We start from the raw sequence: 18,054 nt of genomic DNA on the forward strand, positions 1-18,054 counted from the left end.
GGCAAGAGAAATAAATAAAGGATATTCAATGAGGAAAAGAGGAAGTCAAATTGTCTCTGTTTGCAGATGACATGATTGTATACTTAGAAAACCCCAACATCTCAGCTCCAGATTTCCTTAAGCTGATAAGCAACTTCAGCGGAGTCTCAGGATAAAAAATCAATGCGCAAAAATCACAAGCATTCCTATATGCCAATAACAGACAAACAGAGAGCCAAATCGTGAGTGGACTCCCATTCACAATTGCTACAAAGAGAATAAAATACCTAGGAATATAACTTACAAGGGATGTGAAGGACCTCTTCAAGGAAAACTACAAACCATTGCTCAAGGAAATAAGAGAGGACACAAACAAATGGAAGAACATTCCACGCTCATGGATAGGAAGAATCAATATAGTGAAAATGGCCATATTGCCCAAAGTAATATATAGATTCAATGCTATCCCCATCAAGCTACCATTGACTTTCTTCACAGAATTAGAAAAAACTACTTTAAACCTCGTATGGAACCAAAAAAGAGCCTGCATAGCCAAGACAATCCTAAGCAAAAGGAACAAAGCTGGAGGCATCACACTACCTGACTTCAAACTATGCCTCAAGGCTACAGTAGCCAAAACAGCATGGTACTGGTACCAAAACAGATATATAGACCAATGAAACAGAACAGAGGTTTCACAAATAGCACCACACATCTACAGCCATCTGATCTTTGACAAACCTGACACAAACAAGCAATAGGGAAAAGATTCCCTATTTAATAAATGGTGTTGGGAAAACTGGCTAGCCATATGCAGACAACTGAAACTGGACCCCTTCTTTACACCTTATACAAAATTCAACTCAAAATGGATTAAAGACTTAAAGGTAAGACCTAAAACCATAAAAATCCTAGAAGAAAACCTAGGCAATACCATTCAGGACATAGGCATGGGCAAAGACTTCATGTCTAAAACACCAAAAGCAATGGCAACAAAAGCCAGAATTGACAAATGCGATCTAATTAAACTAAAGAGCTTCTGCACGGCAAAAGAAACTGTCATCAGAGCGAACAGGCAACCTACAGAATGGGAGAAAATTTTTGCAATCTATCCATCTGACAAAGGGCTAATGTCCCTTTGTACAAAGAACTTAAACAAATGTACAAGAAAAAAACAACCCTATCAAAAAGTGGGCAAAGGATATAAACAGACACATCTCAAAAGAAGACATTTATGCAGCCAACAAACATACGAAAAAATGCTCATCATCACTGGTCATCAGAGAAATGCAAATCAAAACCACAATGAGATACCATCTCATGCCAGTTAGAATGGCGATCATTAAAAAGTCGGAAACAACAGATGTTGGACAGGATGTGGAGAAATAGGAAGGCTTTTACACTGTTGGTGGGAGTGTAAATTAGTTCAACCGTTGTGGAATACAGTGTGGCGATTTCTCAAGGATCTAGAACTAGAAATACCATTTGACCCAACAATTTCATTACTGGGCATATACCCAAAGGATTATAAATCATTCTACTATAAAGACATGCACACACTGTTTACTGTGGCACTATTCACAATAGCAAAGACGTGGAACCAACCCAATGTCCCTCAGTGACAGACTGGGTAAAGAAAATGTGACACATATACACCATGGAATACTGTGCAGCCATATAAAACGATAAATTCATGTCCTTTGCAGGGACATGGATGAAGCTGGAAGCCATCTTTCTCAGCAAACTAACACAAGAACAGAAAAACAAATGCCACTTGTTCTCACTCATAAATGGGAGTTGAACAATGAGAACACAGGGACACAGTGAGGGGAACATCACACACTGGGGCCTGTCGAGGGGTTGGGGGGATAGAGGAGGGCTAGCATTAGGAGTAATACCTAATGTAGGTGACGGGTTGATGGGTGCAGCAAACCACCATGGCATATGTTTACCTATGTAGCAAACCTCCCGTTCTGCACATGTACCCGAGAACTTAAAGTATAATAAAAAATTAATTAATTAAAATAATAACTGCAACCATTTTAAAAACACTTATTTTCCAGGCACTATGGCCCACACCTGTAATCCCAGCACTATGGGAAGTCAAGGCAAGAGGATCCCTTGAAGTCAGGAGTTCAAAACCTCAATACCAACCTGGGCAACATAGTGAGACTCCACCTCTACAAAAAATTAAATAATTGGCTAGGCATGGTAGCACATGCCCATATCCCCAGCCACTCAGGAAGCTGAGGAAGGAGGATCGCTTGAGCCCAGGAGTTCGAAGTTGCACTGTGCTATGATTATGCCACTGCACTCCAGGCTAGGCGACAGAATGAGATTCTGTGTCTAAAATCAATCAATCAATCAATCAATCAATCAATGTTCAATGAGTTCCTATCACACTTAAAATAAAAGTCCTCATTCCTTACCTGAGCCCTTCAAGGCCTTTCAAAAACTGCCTGTGCCCACCTCTAAGACCAATCCCACACCATATAATCATCATACATGCAATTCCCTCGGGCTGAATACTCTTCCTGCTGGTCTCCTCATGGCTTCTACTACTTCTGCTGACAGCCTTGCCTGGTCACTTTCTATCACTTCCTATCAACCTATTTTTTAAAATATGTTTTGTTTTCTTGTTGTCTTGTTATGTAACTTCTCTACTATACTTATATATGGCAATATCTCTACAGCCGAAAGACCACTGGCATACAATATGTAGTTAATAAATATTCGTTGATGAAATATTTAAGTGAAGAGGTTGCCTACTAAGGAAAGCTTAATAATGACCTGAAACCAATCTTACAAATTTTCTTAGCAAAACCAAGGAGGTATTTTATTTCCTCATTTATTTGGCATAGAGTGTCAGATGAAAGGGATCAGGCTAGTAATAGAGACTGGGGAAATAAAAATGTTCTCAAGTCTTAGTGTGGAAAGGGAGTAGGAAATAAAATTTTCTAGCTGGGGAAAGATATAAGTATTTTATTCTGTCATATGTATGCAGAAATAATGACTTAACTATGGCTATTTGAAGTAGTAGGATAAAACTTCAGATAAAAGCCTCTAAGGAAAAAAATAGCTACCCACTAATTACAGATATATAGTAGATCTTTTAAGATATCAGAAAGATTTTAAAAATTAAAAGCATGGTCAATTCTAACAAAAGCACAGAAAGAAAAAAGATTATTTTAAACAAACCATGATAAATAATAAACATTAAATAAGATGGAACGAATAAAACAGAAACACAATACATATTAATGAATTAAACTTCCCTAACAGGAGAGTGTATGTTTGATATTTACAAAATCTTAGCCATATGCTATTTATAGAGAGGACAAAGGAAGGCTGAAATAAAAATTAAGATAAATGTGAAAGGTTTAAGACTACTATGAAGATGTTTCAGGAACATTCCATTGCTCTCAAATATGCAAACACATATCCAAAGAACTGGGGACAATGAAATGGTGGCTTTTAGCCCACTGGAAAGGGATGATACTACTCAACCTGCCTATAGCACTTGCAGTTCCAAGAATACACCACACTCTCCTGCCTCAACCTTGCCCGGGTTGTTTATCTTCCTAGAACAGCCTCTCTTCCCTCCTCCTTTTCCCTGATTCCTAGTAGACCCTTTGTTTAGAAGTTCCCCTCCCATGAAGACTTCCCTGATTCCTAAATATAGAAGCCCTCCAATAGACTCCATAACATCTTGTGCTTATCCCTACTGTAGCACTTGTCACACTGGCTCATAATTGCCTATTTACTTGTCTCTCTATATATCTATACATTCCTGGAAAGAGGGAATGTGTCATGTTCACTTGCATATCCCCAGGGCCCAACCGAAGAGTAGCTACTTAATAAATATTTGTTGAGAGGTGAGTATGATTTTCTATCACCCATGACTTCTTTTTTTTTTTTTTTTTTTTTGAGATGGAGTCTCGCTCTGTCACCTAAGCTGGAGTGCAGTGGCCAGATCTCAGCTCACTACAAGCTCCGCCTCCCAGGTTTACGCCATTCTCCTGCCTCAGCCTCCCGAGTAGCTGGGACTACAGGCACCCGCCACCTCGCCCGGCTAGTTTTTTGTATTTTTTAGTAGAGACGGAGTTTCACCGGGTTAGCCAGGATGGTCTCGATCTCCTGACCTTGTGATCCGCCCGTCTCGGCCTCCCAAAGTGCTGAGATTACAGATGACTTCTTTTTAAATCCTTAATACAATTTCTTTCCTAGGTGGATCTAGGAGGCACCTTAAAGTTTACCAGACACAACCTCCTATTTAGGACTTGAATTCCCTGCAATCACCTACACCAGGTGGTTATTTAGCCTCTGCTTAGAGTCTCTAATGATGAGAAGCTCATTCCTATGAAAAGAGAATTTTGAAATCTTTGAGTTGCTCCAACTATAGGAAACATGGTTTAGAGTTTACACTGCCTGCTTATATCAGAGTGTTAAAGACTCTCACTGTTGTTACCTTTACTTTTACTGTTTCATTCTGGGTGTTTTCTTCCTTAGCCATACATATTTGAGCGGGGTAGATGATTTAGGTAAATAATGTTGAGTAGGTAAGAAAGGAGGAAAAAAGCAAGGCAAGAAAAAAGAGGAAATGATCTTAAGAGTAGCTATAATACCATTTTAATAAAAGAATCTGTAATTTATATTGGGCAAATACAAATCAGAGGACTGCTGGTTGTAGGTAAGATGATGTAAGCATACTCCACCCTGTCTCTCAGTAAATGCAGCTATGAAACCTGGAAAGAATGCATGAAGTGGCTACTTGGCCCAGAGAAGATGCATCTCCATGAAAGGTTTAAAAGAGACCCTCAGCATCTCTAGCCAGATTGGTTGGTAAAGGTGTTTTCCACATAAAACCAGTTCATAAATACTGGGAGAGGTGACTATTTTTTCAAATGCAAAAATGATAACAAAACAAGGCATAAAAAGAATTGGGGAAACATGGCCCAATCAATGGCTCAAAATAAATCTCTAGAAACCAACCCTAAAGAAACATAGAACCATGAGTTACCCAAAAAAGAATTGAAAACAATCATCTTAAGGAAGCTCAATGTATTACGAGGGAACATAGACAATTAAAATCAGAAAAATGTGAGATCAACAAATTGAGAATAACAACAAAATGATGGAAACTGTAGAAAAGTGCCAAACAGAAATTCTGGAGCTGAAGCATCCAACAACTAAATTGAAAAATTCCATAAAGGAAATCAAGAAAGAATCATCAAAACAGGTCATTTGAAATTATTAAGTCAGAGGGACAAAAATAATGAGGAAAATTGAAGAAAGCCTAAGTGTTATGCAGACCAATCTACATATTATGGGCAACTCAGAAGGAGAAGAGAGAAAGAAAATGGGTAGAAAGCTGATTTTAAGAAATAATGGCCCAAAATGTCCCAAATATGAAGAAGAAAATGGACATCCAAATTCAAGAAACTCAACACTAGGATGAACCCAAAGAGGCTCACACTAAGACACATTATAATGAAACTGTCAAAAGTTAAAGACAAAGAATCTTGAAAGCAGCAAAAGAAAAGTGATTTGTCACAAACAAGGAGAGCTTTCATAGATTTCTCAGTGCAACATTACAAACCAGAAGGGAGTGGACTGACATATTCAAAGACCTAAAAGAAAAAGAACTTCCAACCAAGAATACTGTCTGTAGCAAAAATGTCCTCCAAAAATGAAGGAGAAATAAAGTTCTTCCTGAATAAACAAAAGCTGAGGAAATTTATCACCACTAAACCTCCCTTACAAGAATTGTAAAAGACAGCTCTTCAAGTTGAAATGAAAGAATGCTATCAGCAACATGATAGTATATGAAAATATAAAGCCTTTGGTAAAGGTAAATATGTAAACAAATACAGAATTCTGTAAATACTATAGTGATCATGTATAACTCATTCTCAATTCAGATACAGAGTTTAAAAGACAAAAGCATAAGAAACAGCTACAACTATAAAATTATGTGTTTCCATCCATTTTGTGCTACTATAACAAAATACCTGACCTGGGTAATTTATAATGAACAGAATTTATTGGCGGCTCACAGTTCTGAAAGCTGGGAAGTCCAATATCAAGGTGCCAGCATCTAACAAGGGCCTTCTTGCTGTGTCATCCTTGGGAGAAAGCAACAGAGTGAGAGGGGGCAAGAGAGAGCAAGAGGAGGCCAAAGTCACTCACAGCACCAATTCCACCCATGAGTGCAGAGCCCTCGTAGTCTAATCACCTCTTAAAAGTCCCACCTCTTAATACTATTACAATGGCAATTAAGTTTTAACATGAGTTCTGGAGGGGACAAACATTTAACCATAGCACTATGGTAATAAATGCCAAATATAAAAACACAATTTGTGACACTGATAACATTAAGTGAGAAGAGGTAAAATAGTACAGAAGTGTATGCAATTGAAGTTATTGTTATAAGATGTTTTATGTAATTCTCATCATAACCACAAGGAAAATATCTACAGAAGATGCACACAAGAAAATGAGAAAGGAATCAAAGCATGTCGCTATTAAAAATTCAACAAAACACAAAGGAAGGCAGCAAGAGAGAAAAAGAGGAACAAAATAACTACAATACATACAGGAAACAATGAACAAAGTGTCAATAGTAAATCATTATCATTCCCTAACAGTAATTACTTTAAATGTAAATTAATTAAACTATCCAATCAAAAGGCATAGAGTGGCTGAATGGATTTTAAAAATCGAAATCGAACTATATGTTGTCTACAAGAGACTCACATTAGACATAAAGACATTCTCCACTTCCAATAATGGATAGATCAACCAAATAGATGACCAACAAGGAAAGAGAGGACTTGATTGACACTATAGACCAATTGGACCTAAGAGACATAAACAGAACATCCCACCCAACAACAGCAGAATACCCTTTTCCAGAATAGATCACATGTTAGGTCATGAAATAAGTCTTAACAGACTTGAGATTGAAATCATACCAAGACTCTTTTCCAACCACAGTGTAGTAAAACTAAAAAATCAATAGCAAAAGGCAAAATGGAAAATCCAAAATATGTGGAAATGAAACAACACATACTTTAACAATCAATGGGTCAAAGAAGAAATCACAAGGGAAATTAGAAAATATCTGGAGACAAATCAAAACAAAGACACATCTCAAAAATTATGGAATACATCAAAGGCAGTAGTAAGAGAAATTTCTCTGTTTGCAGATGACAGGATCTTATATGTAGAAAACTCAAAAGATTACACAAAAAACTTAGACCTAATAAACAAATTCAGCAAAATAGTATATGAAATCAACAGACAAAAGCCAGCTGCATTTCTATACATAATGAATAATCTGAATAGGAAATTTAGAAATGATCCCATCTATAATAGCATCAAAAAGAATAAAATAGGAATAAACTTAACCAAGAAGTCTAGAGATTTGTACACAGAAAACTACAAAACATCACTGAAAGATATCGAGGAAGATAGAAATATATAGAAAGGTATACTGTGTTCATGGATTGGAAGACTTAATGTTGTCAAAATATCCATACCACCCACAGCAATCTACAGATTCAACACACTCTTCATCAAAGTATCAATGGCATTTTTGCAGAAATAGAAAAAAATCCTAATATTCATATGGAATCTCAACCCTGAAGAGCCAAACCAATCTTGAGAAAGAAATACAAAGCTGGAAGCCTCCCACTTCCTGATTTCAAAACATATTACAGGGCTGGGCACGGAGGCTCAGCCTGTAATCCCAGCACTTTGGGAGGCTGAGGCGGGTGGATCACGAGGTCAGGAGATCAAGACCATCCTGGCTAACATAGTGAAACCCCATCTCTACTAAAATACAAAAAATTAGCCGGGCATGGTGGCAGGCACCTGTAGTCCCAGCTACTTGGGAGACTGAGGCAGGAGAATGGCATGAACCCAGGAGGCGGAGCTTGCAGTGAACCGAGATCACGCCACTGCACTCCAGCCTGGGCAACAGAGCAAGACTCCATCTCAAAAATAAAAAAATTATAAAGCTACAATATGGTACTGGCATTAAGATAGACATGTACACCAAAGGACAGAATAGAAAACCGAGAAATAAATGCTCATGTGTATGGTCAAATGATCTTCAACAAAGGTGCCAAGGCTACACAATGGGGAAAAGATAGTCTCTTCAACAAATGATGTTGGTAAAACTTAATATCCACGTAACAAATGAACGAAGTTGGACCCTTACCCTACATCATATGCAAAAATTAAGATGGATTCAAGTCCTCAACATATAACCTGAAAACTGTAAAAATCCTAGAAGAAAATAATGAAAGGCTGCATAACATTGGATTGGGAATGATTTCTTGGATATGTCATCAACAGCACAGACAACAAAAGCACAAATACACAAATAGGAGTACAGCAAACTGAAAAATTCCTGCAAAGCAAAAAGGCAGCCGCCAGAGTGAAAAGTCAACCTATGAAATGGCAAAAAATATTTGCAAACAATATCTGATAAGGAGTTAATGTCCTGAATATATAAAGAACTTCTGCAACTCAAAATACACAAAAGAAACAACTCAAAATGGGCAAAAGACTTGCACTGACATTTCTCTAAAGAAGATACACAAATGGCCAACAGCAAAATGAAGAATCCCAAAATCACTAATTGCTGTGATTTGAATGTATCACCTCTAAAATTCAAAAGTTGCCAATGTGACAGTAGGGGGTGGGGTTGGTCTAAGAGGTGATTAGACCATGAGGGCTCCTCCCTCATAAATGAAAATTAGGGAAAAACTTGAGGGAGAGGGTTCATCCATTTTTGCCCTTCCAGCTTCTGGTATGTGAGGACACAGCATTCTTCTCCTCCAGAGGACATAGTTAAAGACTCCATCTTGGAAGCAGAGACCAGGCATCTGTTCATGTCTTCCCAGGCGCCAGAGCTGTGAGAAATAAATTTCTGTTCTTTATAAAGTATTCAGTCTATGGTATTTTTAGTAGCAGCCCGAAACAGACTAAGACACTAATCATTCAGGAGACCGAGACAGTGGCTCATGCCTGTATTTCCACCACTTTGGGAAGCCAAGACAGGAGGATCGCTTGAGCCCAGGAGTTCAACACCAGCTTGGACAACATAGTGAGACACCATCTCTACAAAAAGTAAAATAAAATAAAATAATAAAATAAAAATTAGTGAGGCATGGTGGTGCATGCCGACAGTCCCAGCTACTCAACAGACTGAGGTGGAGGGGGAATCACCTGACCCCAGGGGCTCAAGGCTGCAGTAAGCCATGATTGTGCCACTGCACTCCAGCCTGGGTGACAGAGTAAGACCCAGTCTCAAAAAACAAAAAACCAAACCACAATGAGATATCACCTTACACTCATTAGGATGTTTAGTATTAAAAAAGAAAATAGGCCGGGCGCGGTGGCTCAAGCCTGTAATCCGCAGGTCACTTTGGGAGGCTCGAGACGGGCGGATCACGCAGTCAGGAGATCGAGACCGGAGGGATCCTGGCTTAACACAGTGAAGACCCCGTCTCTACTAGAAGAATAAAATACAAAAAGCTAGCCGGGCGAGTAGTGGTGCGGCCGCCTGTACGTTCCCAGCACACTCCGGGAGGCCTCGAGGCCAGGAGACGGCGTAAACCTGTAAGGCAGGAGCGGTAGCAGTGAGCTGAGGATTCCGGCACCCCCATGCACTCCAGCCCGGCGACAGAGCGAGGCTCCATCTCAAAAAAAATAACAAAAAAAAAAAAACAAAAGAGAAAACTAAAATAACAAGTGTTGGTGAGGATGTGGAGAATTTGGAACTCGTGCCCTGTTGGTGGGAATGTAAAATAGTTTCAGCTGCTATGGAAAATGGTATCAAGGCTCCTCAAAAAATTGAAAATAGAATTACCATATGATCCAGCAACTGCACTTTTGGGTGTATATCCAAAAGAATTGAAAACAAGATCTCAAAGAGATATTTGCACTTCATGTTCATTGCAGTATTATTCACAGTAGCTAACAGGTGAAAGCAACCTAAATGTCCATCAACAGATGAATAGATAAAGCAAATGTGACATATACATACAATGGAATATTATTCCACCTTAAAAGGAAGGAAAATCTGTCTTACATGACCCTTGAGAACATTATGCTAAGTGAAATAAGCCAATCACAAAAGGTTAAATACTACATGATTCTACTTATGTGAAATATCTAAAGTCGTTAAACTCTTAGAAATAGAAATCAGAATGGTGGTTTCCAGGGGCTGTGGGAATCAGGGAAAGGGAAATTGGCATTCAATGGCTATAAAGTATCAGTTTTGCAAGCTGATAAATTTCAAGATATCCATTGCACTGAAGTTCTAGAGATCTATTGCACTAGCAATCTATGTGCATATAGTTAACATTATTGTACAGTACACTCAAAGGTCACAATGATGAATTTTATGTGATGTGTTTTTAACTACAATAAAAAAATAAAATGCACCTCAAAGGACAAAGGAGACATTATATGTGTGTTTCTATTTACATAACATCTCAGAAAGGCAGAACTATGGGAACAGAGAACATAAGTGATTGCCAGAGACTTGGGGTGGGAAGAGGGATATGAAAGGAAGTGTTTTACAGATGGAACTCTTCTGTCACCTAAGTGTGGTGGTTACAGGAATCTAAACATGTATTACAGTTCATACAATTGTTGGCCCCTTAAAAAACTTCAGTCTTTCTATCTGTTGATTTTATTTAATCAATAAAAATTAAGTACAACAATGTATGAATTTGTGCATATGATTTTATAACTGACATAAACATCTTAATGATTCTGTGTCTTATTGGTACTTAGGTCAGCAGTTTATGTGCCCCCCATGAGAGAAATCACAGCCATTTTAAAAGAACTCTATAAAATAATGACCATTTTAGCTTCCATACCACATTTCAAATTGCTTTCTATGGCGTCCTTTCAACACTGTTCTTCCTTTACTCATGTTTTTTTCTCCTTTTAGTAACTTGCCATAAATTTGTTCTCATGCTAAGCTATCATTTTATACTTTTCCTGATTAATGGAAAAAAAGTTTATCATTTTATCTATTCACTTCTTCTAGTCCTTTTCCTCATATCATGTTTAACACCTCCCAGCTTAAAGTCACTTAAACATGTAATTAAAGGGTTTTTAAAAATATGTCTTCTAGATTATTTATGAAGATGTTAAACAAAACTGAGTTTGACCTTAAACTCTGCCAGGTCTGCTAATCTAAACCAAGTTCATTCATCCACATGCTACTTCATTTTAAACTGTACATTGTTTATAGTCCCAAGATTCATTTCATAGTATCAATAACCAAAGGCGTGCATTTCCATTTCTCTAATGTATATGCTACCAAATGCTTACCCAAAAGTCCAGATGTTTTATGTCATTTTGTCTATTCATTTGATAATTTTATGAAAAATCTGATCTCACATCCTCTTACTGGCCACCTACGAGGATGCAAACAGCAGTGTGAGTCCATTAGAATCAGTTTGTTCTTAAGATTAGATAATAACTCAGTAAGTAAACAGAAGAAATGGGTAATAAAGTCAGATTCCTTATACAGATAAGCAGTTCTTCAGCTTGGAGTAACAACATGTTTTTAAAAAAAAGGAAAGAAAGAAAAAACAGTAAAGGCAGAGAAGTTTCTTATTATGAAAGAATGCTACATGGCTCACAGACACAATCAGAATTAAGTAAAGCTGATGATTAAAAGTTATAAAAAAAAATTCTGTGGTAGATGACACAATGTGGTGTTTGGATGTAGAGACAAAGAAACAACAGAGAAATAGAATCAAAGCTGAACTTTAAAGCGAAATATGGAATGGGAAGGCTTTGAGCTAGATTTATGTAATGATGAAAGAAAATCGTTGAGAAGGAAAAGCATTTGGACACATTAAATGCAGACACAAATAAACTGGTGTCCCCAATAAAGTGGAGGAAGCTCAAAAATGACAAGCTAAAAAACTAAGAAGAAGCTGAAACAGGGAAATTAAAACATAACTTCCATCTATATGGTGTCCAAAAGTCTGGCATACAAGGAAATATAGATAATACGGTCAAAGATGAAAAGGAAGGAAGTGAAATGAAACAACATAAAAGCGTGTTTCTATATGTGAGATACAGGTAACTCAATTTATGGCAGGGGAATTGTAACCTTTGTTACACTGACAATGGTAAGTATGCCACGTGACTAGTGAATTACACCGGTCTGATCATGTCTGATTATGTAACCCTAACTGGATGACCTTCAAAGCCCTTTGCCAAAAGGGCTCATCCTCTAGCACCATGACATCTATACCTAATAACTATCTTATTCATTGAGGTAAGGTGCCTCATTACTGCCCCACAACATCTTGCTGGAGAGTTAATAATACAGAGTATCTAAAACCTAGCACATGATAATGTTTACAAGTGCTAATTCTCTTACTTTTCAATTCCCTTTCCTGGGAGCCCTATCATTATGTACACACCATACTGAGATCATGCTGTGCTCACAACAGTTGTGTCTTTTTTCATATCCACTCTCTGAAATATCTTCTTGTCCCTTGCTTTTTTTTTTTTTTTTTTTTTTTTTTTTTTTTTTTTGAGATGGAATCTCGCTCTGTTGCTAAGGCTGGAGTACAATGGTGCAATCTTGGCTCACTGCAACCTCTGCCTCCTGGGTTCAAGTGATTCTCCCACCTCAGTCTCCCAAGTAGCTGGGATTACAGGCACCCGCCATCATGCCTGGCTAATTTTTGTAGAGACAAAGTTTCCCCATGTTGGCCAGGCTGGTCTTGAACTCCTGACCTTGGATGATCCACCCACCTTGACCTCCCAAAGTGCTGGGATTAAAGGCATGAGCCACCACAACTGGCCCATGTAACTTGTTTTTAATTTGGAAAATGTGATTCATTGTAGAGGGCTACCTTCAATGTCAGTCTTTTTACCTTGCCAGGCAGAAATGATCACTACTTTTTAGCTGTTCTCATAGCACTCTGGTCCTATTGCCAGAATTTCACCTAGTTCATGGTTGTCTCTCCCTCTGACTCCAGGTTCCCTGAAGGCAGCAAAGGTGTCTGTTCTCCGCATATCCAGCGGTTAGCAAAGTTGATCATTGATTTGTTTCATTACTGAACACTACTTAAGCACTATGTTCTAAGCAACATGATCATTGATTCATTTCATTATTAAACATTAAGAATGAAGCACTTGATTCATTTCATTATTAAACACTAATTAAGCACTTACTATGCTCTAAGCAACATAGATGCCAAGTTAAGAAGAAATAGTCACTGCTGTTAAAGAACTCCAGTCTACCTACATTCTGGTGAGAAAAGAATGAATGAGCCAAAGTCACTGTCCTCAGAGAACTCACATCCTAGCCAACAGAGGCTTCCGTAGAAGAATAACTTCAGGTCTTTAGATCATGATACAACAGTTTCTTACAGGATGTAGTAGTGAAACTCTAGACACCAAGGTTATAATGAGATGTGATCACAAAAAAATGTAATTTGCATGAATTGTTTTTAAGATCAAGTATTTTTAAAAAGAACAGATTTCCAGTTAATGAAATAAATACATTTGGACATGATAGAAAGGAAATGTCACTAATTGATATAATTTTCTATATTGGTATCTATTTTGTATGAGCTTTCAACATAAATTTCACATGCTTTGATATTAAAGTAACATAGAATGCAATTTTATCACCTTCATAAAGAGGATTGTAATATTTCAGAATTGTGTGCTTCACTTCGCTTTTCCTGCATGCTTATTTATTTAGAAATACTGCTATATGTCTGAAAAATATAAATCAGTGTTACATTTTAACTTTTAAAGTCATGAACAAAAAGCTTATTTTGTAAATTAGGACAATATTTAAGATAACTGCTTAGGGGTAGTAGAAATTCATCTTATATAGGTTGTGTTGCTCAAAAGGTACATGGAGGTTTTCTTAACAAAAATGAAGAGGACTGACATAATGTTTCAACTACAAATTGTATTCTCCTATTTAGTTTGCTTACAGGATGAGTATATAACTTTAATCTGCATTTATGGAATTAAAAAAATCTACACAATAAAGTTCTCTCGATTGCTTATGGTTTTCAATTTAATGAAACTATTTGCAACTCTTGGATAGCTTTCTTCCACTGCACAATTCTCTTTATGTAACTTCTTCCAACAAGCATGTGGACAGTGCTGAAAAAGAAGGCAAGCCATTCTGCATACTAGACTACACCAGGCAAAGCATATTGGGAAGATCAATTTCCTCTTCCTGAAGAAAACTACTCAGTCATGCCTCCAAGATCCCACCCACTTTTATGGTGGAGCCACTGCAGTGGGTTCTGGTAAACGGGATTGAATAGAAAGAACATTGCAGGACAAGGACACAATGGATACTATTCAGCCTTAAAAAAAGAAGGAAATTCTGTCATTTGCAACAACATAGATGAACCTGGGGGACATATGTTAAGTGAAATAAGCCAGTCATGAAGGTCAAACACCACATGATCTCACTTGTGTAGAATTTTTAAAAATCAGACTCACAGAAGCAGAGAATGAGATGGTGGTTACCAGAGGCTGAGAAGGGGAGAGGCGGAGGGATGGGGGAGAGGTAGGTCAACAGGAACAAAACTAAAGATAGATAGGAGGAGTAAGTTCAAGAGATCTAGTATGCAACATGGTGACTATACTAACAACAATGTATTGCACACTTGAAAATGCTGAGAGCAGCTCATAAGTCTTCTAACTACAAAAATGTATATGTGTAATGCATGTTAATTAGCTTGATTTAGCCAAATTCTACAATGTATACATATGTCAGAACATCATGTTCCGATAACACAAATATATACAATTTTTATTTGTCAATTAAAAAACGAAAAAGAACATTGGGGGAAAGATTAGGTAAGTGTGAGGACTAGGCCCTCATCAGACCCCAAATCTGCCAGCTCACTTGCTCTTGGACTTTCCAGCCTCTCAGACTGTAAGCAATACATTTCCATTATTTATAAATGATCCAGTCTGTGGTATTTTGTTATAGCAGCAGGAACTAAGTACAGAAAATCAGAAAGACCCAGAGATGTGTCAGCGTAGTTCAGCCTCACTGGAGATTGGGGAGCATTGGTCAAGATGTGACGGACTTACCATCACAGTGGTTATTCCTGGTGTTCAATACATCTGGAGACGCAGCTCCAAGTAGACTTCCACTGCTCCCTATTCTGGTGACTCCACTACATTCATGACACAGCCTCTCTATCGCTTCCTCTTCACTTCTACTCTCTGGGTATCTTGAACACAAGTTCTCAGTGAGGAAGAACCTGACTGGGCTGGGTAATCCCATTTTAGTATGAAGAGCTCTTAATGGCTGGTGTTTTGAAAATTTCCAGAGTCTAATTGATTGTGGCCAAGGCAACAGGACCAGATGGCCCAAAGCATGGCAACTTATGCATAACCAACAGCTAGGGCCACTTTATCCCAAGACGTTTACAAGTATGTCAGGTACCTAGAGTTTTACCATCTGTCTAGTTCACTTGTATAGATGGCTTTCATCCAATAACTGTGGCATTATTTATTTTACAGCAGGAACTATCCAGGATGCTAGGCTTTGAGTTGCTTAGTATAGACTGGAACAAATACCGTATTTGATTCAAGAACAAACCACATTTTGCAGTACCCCAAGGTCACTGAATCTTTAGGATGACTCTGGTAGTAAAAATAATAACAAAGAGAGTAGTATAAAACAAGGTATCAAAAAAGAAAAATCAATCTAGCAAACTAGGTTCCATAAAAGGGGGTATTTGATTTTAAATCTAAGTCTTTGGAAAAGTAAAGATACTAATTGACAGCACTAACACTGTGGTAAATATAAACTCTTGCTTAAGCCAGTATCTGGAAGGGTGTGAAGGCACTATTTCTTACCAGACAGAAAAGTCTTATTAAATAAGTAGATCACAAATATACAAAGGCCAAATTAAGTCACAGAACAGATGTTCGGGTTTTTGTGGTGGTTTTTTTGTTTGTTTGGCCTCAAGTTCCCTCCCAGTGCTTAAAGGACACATCAGAGAGGTGTTTTTAATCTCGTCTGTCTTTTTTCCCTCAGCGTTCTTACCCCTATCTCTTCCTCTCTCCATCTTCCAGTTCCAGTCAATTGATTATTTTGGTTTTTTCCTGGAGAAGGCTAGAGGGGCAGCATCTGTCCTTTGGGAGAGGATCTTAAGTCCCTTGGAAAAGGAAAAACCTCCGCTACTACAATGCTCCTCTCTTTGTAACCACACCAGACCAATCAGGGTCAACTTTTATATAACAAAGTTGTGAGTTGTTTTTCAGTTGCCATGGACTCCCAGGTTGAAGGTCACATAACCTGAGCATGCCCAGTTAAACCAAGCATGCAATCGCAGGGGGAACCTAAGTACTTGTACCAAGGAACTGAATAAAGGGGACATTGCATGGCAGGACCTGGGATCCAATCAGACCAAGCTCTAGCGTCACCCCATGGCAGGATCCAGTCAGACCATGCCTCCTGGCATCATCGCCTCATTGCAAGAGCCAATCAGATCACACTTCATTACTCTATGCTTATAAAATCCAACCCAAACTCCAGCTTGGGGAGACAGATTAGAGCATTTCTTCCGGTCTCCTTGCCAGTTGACTCACAATAAAGCTTTTCTTTTCTCAAAAGCTGATGCCATGGTATTGGCCTCTATGTGCATCAGACAGTGAGCCCATTGATTGCTCAGTAATATCTTCTCTTGTGGACATTGATCACCTTGATAGCACACATGCATAGTGTTCTTACGCTCTGCTTTTCTTCCCTGATAAAAAACGACCCCTCCCAGGATGGAGGCTGGGGAGAGAAAGGGAATAAGGAGAGAAGGAAAGCCTGATCTGCCTCACAATCTTAATGAAAATGAATGGAGAGTAGAATCTGTGAGGCCCTGGCATTGCAATTGCTTCTTTCACATTAAATTAGCTTCCTTTCCCCTAGTGCATGTGTAATTTTCATTAAAGTTGACTCAGTCCCAAACAGGAAAGGGCAAACAGATAATATATTATGTTGAAGCCTAGATTCATGAATGACACAGGAGCTATTGCAAATATATTGGGAATTTCTTTGGGTTTAAAAGTAAGTCCAGTTGTGAAGTTTCTATAGTTTTACGTACATGGGTATAAATTTAAGTCAAAATGAATACCATTGCCTTCATTTGGTAGGTTTTGTATTTAGTTTAGTAAAATTTGGATTATAGTAGGAGTTTATAAAACCAAGAGATTTTATTTAAAAGGTAAAACTCACATGCAATTAAATGGAAAAAATATANTCATTAAAGTTGACTCAGTCCCAAACAGGAAAGGGCAAACAGATAATATATTATGTTGAAGCCTAGATTCATGAATGACACAGGAGCTATTGCAAATATATTGGGAATTTCTTTGGGTTTAAAAAGTAAGTCCAGTTGTGAAGTTTCTATAGTTTTACGTACATGGGTATAAATTTAAGTCAAAATGAATACCATTGCCTTCATTTGGTAGGTTTTGTATTTAGTTTAGTAAAATTTGGATTATAGTAGGAGTTTATAAAACCAAGAGATTTTATTTAAAAAGGTAAAAACTCACATGCAATTAAATGGAAAAAATATAATCCTAAAGTTCATGATATTTTCAAAATCTGTCACTGACACAAAATGGAATATAATTATATTGATTTTCGGTTAAAATGAAAAGCATTTAGAGAAAAGGGGTAAAGGAAGTTAATGTGTTAAAGGTAAATTTTCTTTAATATAAGAGATGTGAATTCAAACTATACTATAAGGCCTAAGTCATTTTTACTGAAGTAATGTCATCTAATACAGTTATTGAGCCTTCTACCATAAAGATGTATGTGTCCTAATTAGACTTAATAAGATTTTACTGTAAGCTTTAATTGTATAGTTAATTATATTTCATTATTAACATCTTTGCCCACCAATCCAATCCAGCTTTCTTATTATCAATCCATCACAAAGCCCTGCCAATTCCAATTCTGAAGTGTCTTTGTCTCTGCTACTAACACCACCTCTACCATCAGGTCTCACTCAGAGATTATTGGCACAGTCTCCA

Source organism: Rhinopithecus bieti, unplaced genomic scaffold, assembly GCF_001698545.2.
Source record: "Rhinopithecus bieti isolate Rb0 unplaced genomic scaffold, ASM169854v2 scaffold_3041, whole genome shotgun sequence".
NCBI lineage: Eukaryota > Metazoa > Chordata > Mammalia > Primates > Cercopithecidae > Rhinopithecus > Rhinopithecus bieti.